At 48.1% G+C, this 8,960-nt stretch overlaps 1 protein-coding gene across 1 annotated transcript in view; it reads right to left on the minus strand.

The window, feature by feature from the left end:
• MYH9 (myosin heavy chain 9) overlaps nt 1–6,160 on the minus strand; it is a 157,278-nt gene extending 151,118 nt beyond the window's left edge. Inside the window, exon 1 of the mRNA XM_077452590.1 lies at nt 5,995–6,160. The gene's annotated coding sequence lies outside the window, so the exon portion shown is untranslated. The remainder of the gene's footprint in view (nt 1–5,994) is intronic.
• Nucleotides 6,161–8,960: the final 2,800 nt, after the last annotated feature.

Here is an 8,960-nt window from a genome sequence, read left to right on the forward strand (position 1 = left end):
AAACAAAGCCAGGGAGAGAGGGCATCCCTGCCTGGTGCCCCTCCGCAGGGGGAACGAAGGAGACAGGGAGCCATTCAGTTTAATGCATGCTAGGGGACCGATGTACAGTGTGCGTATCCAGGCAATAAATTCCAGTGGGAAACCCGTTCTAAGCACCTCCCACAGATATACCCACTCCACATCAAGGGTGGCAATGATCCTAGTGCCTTGATTAGTATGGGGGGGCATGAATATTATAGAGCAATCTACATATGTTGATGTCTGTGGACCTACCTGGCATAAAGCCCGTTTGATCAGAGTCAAAGACTTGAACACTATATTGAGTCTAGTGGCCGTAATTTGGTTAATATTTTAAAGTCACAATTTAGGAGTGCTATTGGCCTGTAGGAGAATCACAACTTAGGGTCCTTACTAGGCTTTGGGATGAGAACAATATGGGCCTCCCTCATAGAGGGCAGCAGGGAGCCCTGTCGGAGACAGGCCCGATACATCTGAGCCAGCCTAGGGGCAAGGAGGTCTACGTGGGCTCTATAATACTCTATGGGTAGTTCATCTGGCCCAGGGTCTTTCCCACCAGGAAATGGCCATCACAACCTCTTCTGGTGTGACCTCCGAAACAAGGAGTTGTCTCTCTGCGTCAGAAAGCCATCCCAATGCCAGCGTGTCCAACATGGAGGTCATAGGTGCGGGGTCAAATCTATCAGGGAGTGAGGAAACAGAGGTATAAAACCTAGTGAAAGCAGACAGAAAAAAGTGACCTGTTAAACAATAGTCATTGGCTGAAAATAGACCGCCAGCTTCTATTTACAGAAGGTTTGAAGTGGAAGAAAACCCCCAACCATCTATTCTTAAAATGTTCCCTACCACTCCTACCTATTGTGCCTAACCTGTATTAAAAATAAATAAATGAGGGGGAAGAGAGAATCTGTATACTTGCCTATTTTTTCTGCTTTTCTCCGTTCATGTAATCCTGCAGCTCCAGAGCTGCAGGATCACATGTGCAGACTAAAAAGGAGTATGTACACTTTTTTTATACAGGTTAAAGAATGGAAGTAGCATATTTAAGAAAAGTTACAGTTAAGAATTTTCTTCCACTTTAACCCTTTCATGACTAAGCCCATTTCTGACATTTGGTGTTTACACGGTAAAATCTATTTTTTGCTAGAAAATTACTTGGAACCTCAAACATATATATATTTAGCAGAGAATCTAGAGAATAAAATGGCGATTGTTGCAATATTTTATGTCACACGGTATTTGTACATGGTACTCTTTAGGGAGGGATTGGGGGGTCTAAAAGACCCTCCCCCCCCCCGATCCCTCCTTTGCACTTCAAAGTATTCAGATCACCGTTTTTAGCGATTCTGAATACTGTATATATATTTTTTTTTTTTTTTAAAGCCGGTGCCATTGGCCGTGCTTACAATCAGGAGGCTGGAACAAAGCCATTTCCGGCTTTGTGCAAGACTGCTCCTAGCCACCAGAAGTGGCGGATTGTTGATCGGGCCTCCCGTGCCACCAGGAGGCGTTGGGGGCAACCCCTCCCACTCCTCCAGGATAACAGCCAAGCAGCGTTTAGCCACATTGGTTGTTATCTCTGGATAGCCGATGCCTGCTCTAAAAAACGGTACTGGGATGATGCCTGCAGCTGTGGGAGGGAATGCCAGTTTAGTCACTGTCTACCTCAGATCCCGGTGTTGAGTGAGCCACTTCCTTGGATAACCGGGAAAAGTTAACGACTGCCTCTCGTCACAGATGCATTTCAGTGATGCTTGGCACCAATCAACATAACAGTGGCTGTTAGTGAAAGGCAGAGAGTGCTTTTGGAGGACAGTCATGGGGGAGAAGACTAGTATTGCAGCAAAAGCTGATTTTACAGGAATTAGTAAAAAATGTATATTCTTTCTTTGGGTCCATTTTTGGCCTGTTAGGGAACGTTAGGAAGCCCATACAAACACACCAAAGTGAACTAGGCTGGAATGAACTGGCCAGCTAGCTAAAGTTGGGCCTTAGGAACCCTAAAGGGCACACAGACGGACCAAACATGACCCATAGCATAAAAACGACAATGAAAATACAGAGTCCTGTCTCTGCACATCTCTACACCTTATTACAATTACCCGTGGTTTTCGCAAACTATTCACAAGAGCTCATGAATTTGATGATTAACTACAGAGCTAGAGAGAAGCTTAGAAACAGGGTATTATGTAGGGGGTCATGCTGTCTGGGTGTGCCCCCTCAAACTGCACAATTACCCTAACAAATCAATTAACCAAATTAAAGAAAAATGGACTAAACAATACAAGTCCCTCGGTACACTGCAAATGCACAAGTGATAACTTTGAGATGAGAAAGATAGATGGCTTTTAGACAAGATATATAGAAGGGATGCAGTCCGTCTGTCCTGAGTTACACCAACCAGGAAGAGTTAATAAGTATAACATGAATGGCTAACCCACAAGTTCTCTTGAGAACTAGTCCTTTATATTGGCTTTTTAAAATATCAAATGCAATTTTGGTTGGATTTATTGCTTAGTGCATAAAAAAATAAAAAAAAACACATACTAGTTATTGCATACATTATTAAGGTCAGTTCAGTAGAACAAGAAGAGAAATTAAAAGGGAGAGGGATTAGGTTGGAGAAGGTCAGTTCTAAATAAAAAGGATAGTTAGGAGCCATGCTTTTGCTTTTAGACTCAAGTTGGGTGTGGCAGCTTGTAGAGGAAACCTTACTTACAGGAAGTGTTCACAAAGGTAGACGAGCTGAGCTCTCTTATGCAGGACACGCACAAAGAACTGATTACACACTATAAAAAAACTTTCCCAAGACAACTTTGAGATAATCTTCTAAGGCGTCCACATTATAATTGTGAAGGTTTTCTGCAATTCCATTGAACCATCTTTACTGTTTGAAGTCACTTAACGACAGCTACAGAACCCATATGGGACCAAGTAAAGACCACGGTGGAAATTAAACTATGCAGGCTAGGTGCTGGAAGATTACAATGATAGAACCAAAAAGGGCCATGCAATTTGCAATCTGACTAAACACAAACGTGTTACAATCTGATGGCAAATCTAAAAGATTTCACAAACTACTGTAACTACTTGTAATGCCCTTTTTTAGGTCCTCCTATTACATAGCACTGATAAATCTAAAGAAGGGCTTCCAATACATACTGTTGCGGTAGTCCTAAAGAGACTGAAGGTGTAATCTCTAATTCTAGTTAAGATCAAAACAGTGTTAGAAGCCCTACCTAAACGATCCACTCAGTTTGTATCTAGTCAGATAGGCTGTCTTTACTACATTGTATATAGTGTATGGTCAGCCTAGAGCTACCGATCTTTATACAATCTCCTTTGGACTACAGCTGGCCATAGATGGATCAAAATTCACCTGGCTTGGCTGGGGCTCAACGGCATATAAATCCATCTATGGTCGTTGCTATGCTATTCAAGAAGAGTGATCAGCTCCACTGGAATGGGGCTGTTGAAAAATCTGTGTTTGATCAGCACATCAGATGCCTATTGGTTGGAGAACTGATCAGCATACTTTGGCAGAAGAGTCCCTGATGTCAGAATACAATGACACTGCAGATTAAGTCATCCACCTTCAATATGTGGATGGGGGGGGGGGGAAATCTTTTTTAGATCAGTTGTCTGGCAGTCCCACAAGAGACTATACAGTGAACTTTAGCATAAAACATGTGCAATGGCTTCAAAATTACAGTGGTTCAGCAGTAATAAAAAAAATAAAAAAAACATCCCAAATCTATGGCAGCTTACCAAAACTAATACAATCAATTCAAATAGTTTGAAATCAGGAAAGCACCTGTACTAGAGTGAATGGTAGAGCTAAAATTAGATTGCACAGACTGTATTGTGTATGAAGAGTCTACCGGTGGCCATACATGTAATTTGACCAAATAATTCTTCACAATATCAGATCTTTAAAGTCTCAAAAGTCACAATCAAGTCATCGCAAAACTGATCAAATTTATGGAAATTATTCTGACTGGTTTAGATTGACAATCCAGTGGTAGGAAGGAATTCAATATGGAATGATTTTTCCAAAATTACAGTAACCTATTGACAATACAAGCAGATATTAGGATGTAGTGTATGGTGCCCATACAGCCAACAATCTAGTTCCTGTGAACCCCTCCCCCAGGGCAGGCCCGGAACCACGTAGCAGGGTGTATGTAGATGAAGGTTGGGGTGGAGATGTCTCCTCGGATAGCGAGGTGTATGTAGGTGAAGGTTGGGGTGGAGATGTCTCCTCGGATAGCGAGGTGTATGTAGGTGAAGGTTGGGGTGGAGATGTCTCCTCGGATAGCGAGGTGTATGTAGGTGAAGGTTGGGGTGGAGATGTCTCCTCGGATAACGAGGTGTATGTAGATGAAGGTTGGGGTGGAGAAGTCTCCTCGGATAGCGAGGTGTATGTAGGTGAAGGTTGGGGTGGAGATGTCTCCACAGATAGCGAGGTGTATGTAGGTGAAGGTTGGGGTGGAGATGTCTCCACAGATAGCGAGGTGTATGTAGGTGAAGGTTGGGGTGGAGAGGTCTCCACGGAGAGCGAGGTGTATGTAGGTGAAGGTTGGGGTGGAGAGGTCTCCACGGAGAGCGAGGTGTATGTAGGTGAAGGTTGGGGTGGAGAGGTCTCCACGGAGAGCGAGGTGTATGTATGTAGGTGAAGGTTGGGGTGGAGAGGTCTCCACGGAGAGCGAGGTGTATGTAGGTGAAGGTTGGGGTGGAGAGGTCTCCACGGAGAGCGAGGTGTATGTAGGTGAAGGTTGGGGTGGAGAGGTCTCCACGGAGAGCGAGGTGTATGTAGGTGAAGGTTGGGGTGGAGAGGTCTCCACGGAGAGCGAGGTGTATGTAGATGAAGGTTGGGGTGGAGATGTCTCCTCAGATAACGAGGTGTATGTAGATGAAGGTTGGGGTGGAGATGTCTCCTCAGATAACGAGGTGTATGTAGATGAAGGTTGGGGTGGAGATGTCTCCTCAGATAACGAGGTGTATGTAGATGAAGGTTGGGGTGGAGATGTCTCCTCAGATAACGAGGTGTATGTAGATGAAGGTTGGGGTGGAGATGTCTCCTCAGATAGCAAGGTGTATGTAGGTGAAGGTTGGGGTGGAGAGGTCTCCTCAGATAGCGAGGTGTATGTAGATGAAGGTTGGGGTGGAGATGTCTCCTCAGATAGCGAGGTGTATGTAGATGAAGGTTGGGGTGGAGATGTCTCCTCAGATAACGAGGTGTATGTAGATGAAGGTTGGGGTGGAGATGTCTCCTCAGATAACGAGGTGTATGTAGATGAAGGTTGGGGTGGAGATGTCTCCTCAGATAGCAAGGTGTATGTAGGTGAAGGTTGGGGTGGAGAGGTCTCCTCAGATAGGAGGTGTATGTAGATGAAGGTTGGGGTGGAGATGTCTCCTCAGATAGCGAGGTGTATGTAGGTGAAGGTTGGGGTGGAGATGTCTCCTCAGATAACGAGGTGTACGTAGATGAAGGTTGGGGTGGAGATGTCTCCTCATAGGAAGGTGTGTATGCAGCAGAAAGAGCAGCCTGCGGGTACACGGATCACAGGAAGCCGGCACCCCACCCTCCTCTCTCACACACAGCACAGGGCAGGAAGTGGCTCCACATAACACTGCGCCACACCATGAACTTTACTCTTTTAAAGGTGGAGACATTACCGTCCTACACGACCTCCACATGGAGGTCACGGGCGGGTGTGGATTAGAGCGGGATGGCCGGGTCTCCTCACACTGCCCAGTCATGGCTACTCCACACCCCCCCGAGGAAAGAGCAGCACCTGGCCGGCTCCCCGGATCACACTCTAGGAGTGGCCGCTCCCGCCCCCCGCCCGGAGAGAAGTACTTCGTACAACTTCCAGCTCAGACTCCCCCCCACTCTCTTGCACGGGAAAGGTGTGCGCCCGGAACCACAAGCTGAGGTATGACTGTGCACACCGAGGACAGCACGGACCGTACCTGACACAGGGCGCCTAGGCTCAGCCGGGGAGAGATCCGAAGACTTGAACGATATCACTGCCACCTCAGAAGAAGTCAGGGGACCAACTACTATTCCTCAGCGATGTAGGTTTCAAGCAGGGAGGCGGCCGGACGATCCCGCCCACAGCTAGGAGGGCGCTACCTAGGGGGCGGGGCATAGAGCAGCCCGTCATCTCTGCTGACCAATCCGTGAAGCGGAATACGTTCCAGTCACGGCGAAGTTTGCGCGCTCTGCCCACTGAGCCAATCGTATATCAAAGTGACAGGAAACTAATGTCGGGGATACTGTAATGTTGTAGGGCAAAGGTGTGACAATGAGCCGGGGAGGTATCCGTGTGTAATAGGAGAGAGAAGTGTGTGTCTTTGTTAGACGCGACGCTGTGTGCCACTCAACATTCCTAGTGTTATCAGCATCCACCCGTCTACACACTACTGTCTGGGGAATGGAATGCAGTTATAAACTTCTTCAAACTTTCCAGGGACACGTTCTTCAGCTGTGCATCCAGCAAACCATTGTAGGCGGAGAATGCACTTTAATTGGGGGAGGGGCATTCATTTAAAATGGGGTGTGGCTTTATAAGAGCCATTATATGAACCTAATGCCAGGCTTTAGCCCAGTGGGCTCCAAACTGCAGTCCTTTGCTAGTCTTTATCTGGCCCTTGGAGCGCCATTCCTCCCACCGACGCCGCTGACACGGGCCATTCCTCCCACCGACGCCGCTGACACGGGTCATTCCTCCCACCGACGCCGCTGACACGGGCCATTCCTCCCACCGACGCCGCTGACACGGGCCATTCCTCCCACCGACGCCGCTGACACGGGCCATTCCTCCCACCGACGCCGCTGACACGGGCCATTCCTCCCACCGACGCCGCTGACACGGGCCATTCCTCCCACCGACGCCGATAACAGGGCGCCATTCCTCCCACTGACGCCAATAACAGGGTGCAATTCTTCCCACTGACACCAATAGCAGGACGCTATCCTCCCACTGACACCAATGCCAACGATTGGGCACTATTCTTCCAGCTGATATCAATAATGGGACACTATTGTTCCCACTGATGGCAATGATAGGGCACTATTTCTCTCACTGATACCAATGATTGGGCACTATTCTTTTCACTGATAGCAATGATGCGGCACTATTTCTCTCACTGACACCAATGATTGGGCACTATTCTTCCCACTGATACCAATGATTGGGCACTATGTCTCTCACTGATGCCAATAATTGGGCACTATTCTTCTCACTGATACCAGTTATGAGGCACTTTTCCTCCCACTGATAGCAATGATGGGGCACTATTTCTCTCACTGATACCAATGATTGGGGAACTATTCTTCCCACTGATACCAATGATGGGGCACTATACCTCCCAGGAATACCAATGCTGGGGCACAGAGTTGGACTAACGGTTCGGGCCAAGCAAAGTTTGACGCATTGGGCGGTTGTTCGCCTTGCCGAACATCCTTTAAGGCATTGTGCACTGCACAGTGCATTCTAAGCCCTGAGTGGACAAAGCTTTTTTCAATCAGAGCGCAGTGAATAGCTGGTTGTTAAGTCCCCCCCCCCCCCAAAAAAAAAATCCATACCAGACCCTTATCTGAGTACACAGCCTGGTAGGCCAGGAAGGGGGGGAGGGACGAGCGAGCGCCCCCCACCCCCCCTCCTGAATCATTTTGATGGGGACAATGGCCTTATCCCAAAAACCCTGGCCTGTGGTTGTGGGCTTATCGGAATCAGTACTCCTGCACATTCACCAAAAAAAGTGTAAAAAAACAAATAAACACAGAGACCGTTTTTGATAATTCCTTTTTTAAAAAATAAAAATGCCTTGATGTAGATTCATCGTCAATCCCGATGCTACCACCGAACCCTTAGTTGACAGTGGATCGTTTTTTTTTCCCGGATCCAGCGATGCGGCGGGTTTAGTGATTGACAATGGATTTACATCAGGGGACATTGTTTTTTTATTTTTTAATAAAGGAATTGTCATAAACTGTCTCTGTGTTTTTATTACTTTTTGATACTTTCTCGGTGAAACGGTAGGGGCACTATGTACCCCATACTCATTCACATGGGGGGGATCTGGATCTTCCAATTGTAATAAGCCCCCTGCCCACAGGCCCCCACAAACACCACTTCTGCTGCAGCATGTTCTATACATGCTACAAGTGCGCTACTTTACAGGGAGACTAAGGGACCCCCCCCCCCGTGACAATAGTTAAAGGAAATTTAATTGTTGCACTTTAACCACTTGGGATCCGCGCTATTGCCAAATGACGGCATTAGCGTGGACCTACTTTTCCGGGACCACGTCTATTGACGTCGTCCCGTGCACGAGCGGCCTGCGTGCCCCCTGAGGGGCGCGCGCGGCGCGCTCTGTGATCGGCGAGTCCATGAGACTCGCCTGATCACCGATCCATGCAAGGGGTCGATCCCGACCCCTTATCACGTGATCAGCTGTCAGCCAATGACAGCTGATCATGTGATAGAACGGAGCCGGTAATCGGCTATTATTCCTCCTCGCGCTGACAGCGCGTGGAGAAAAAAAAAAGCCGATCACCGGCGGCCGTGATCGGGACATCAGTCCCGATCACGGCCAGCAATACAAGCGACCACCTGCCCCTGCAGTGCCATCCTGAATAAAAGTAAGTGCCCCCCGTCAGTGCCACCCAGCAGTGCCCATAGTGCCCACAGTGCCACCCAGCAGTGCCACCCACAGTGCCCACAATCTGCCTCAAAGGTGCTGCACCCCAGTGCCGCCCATCAGTGCCCAGCAGTGCCGCCCATCAGTACCCAGCAGTGCCGCCCATCAGTGCCCAGCAGTGCCACCTATCAGAGCCACCTATCAGTGCCACCTATCAGTGCCCATCAGTCCCATCTATCAGTGGTACCTATCAGTGCCCATCCGTGCCACCCATCCGTGCCACTTATCCG

This window comes from Lithobates pipiens, unplaced genomic scaffold (assembly GCF_037356315.1).
Source record: "Lithobates pipiens isolate NorthernLeopardFrog02 unplaced genomic scaffold, aLitPip1_a1.2 Scaffold_23, whole genome shotgun sequence".
Lineage (NCBI taxonomy): Eukaryota > Metazoa > Chordata > Amphibia > Anura > Ranidae > Lithobates > Lithobates pipiens.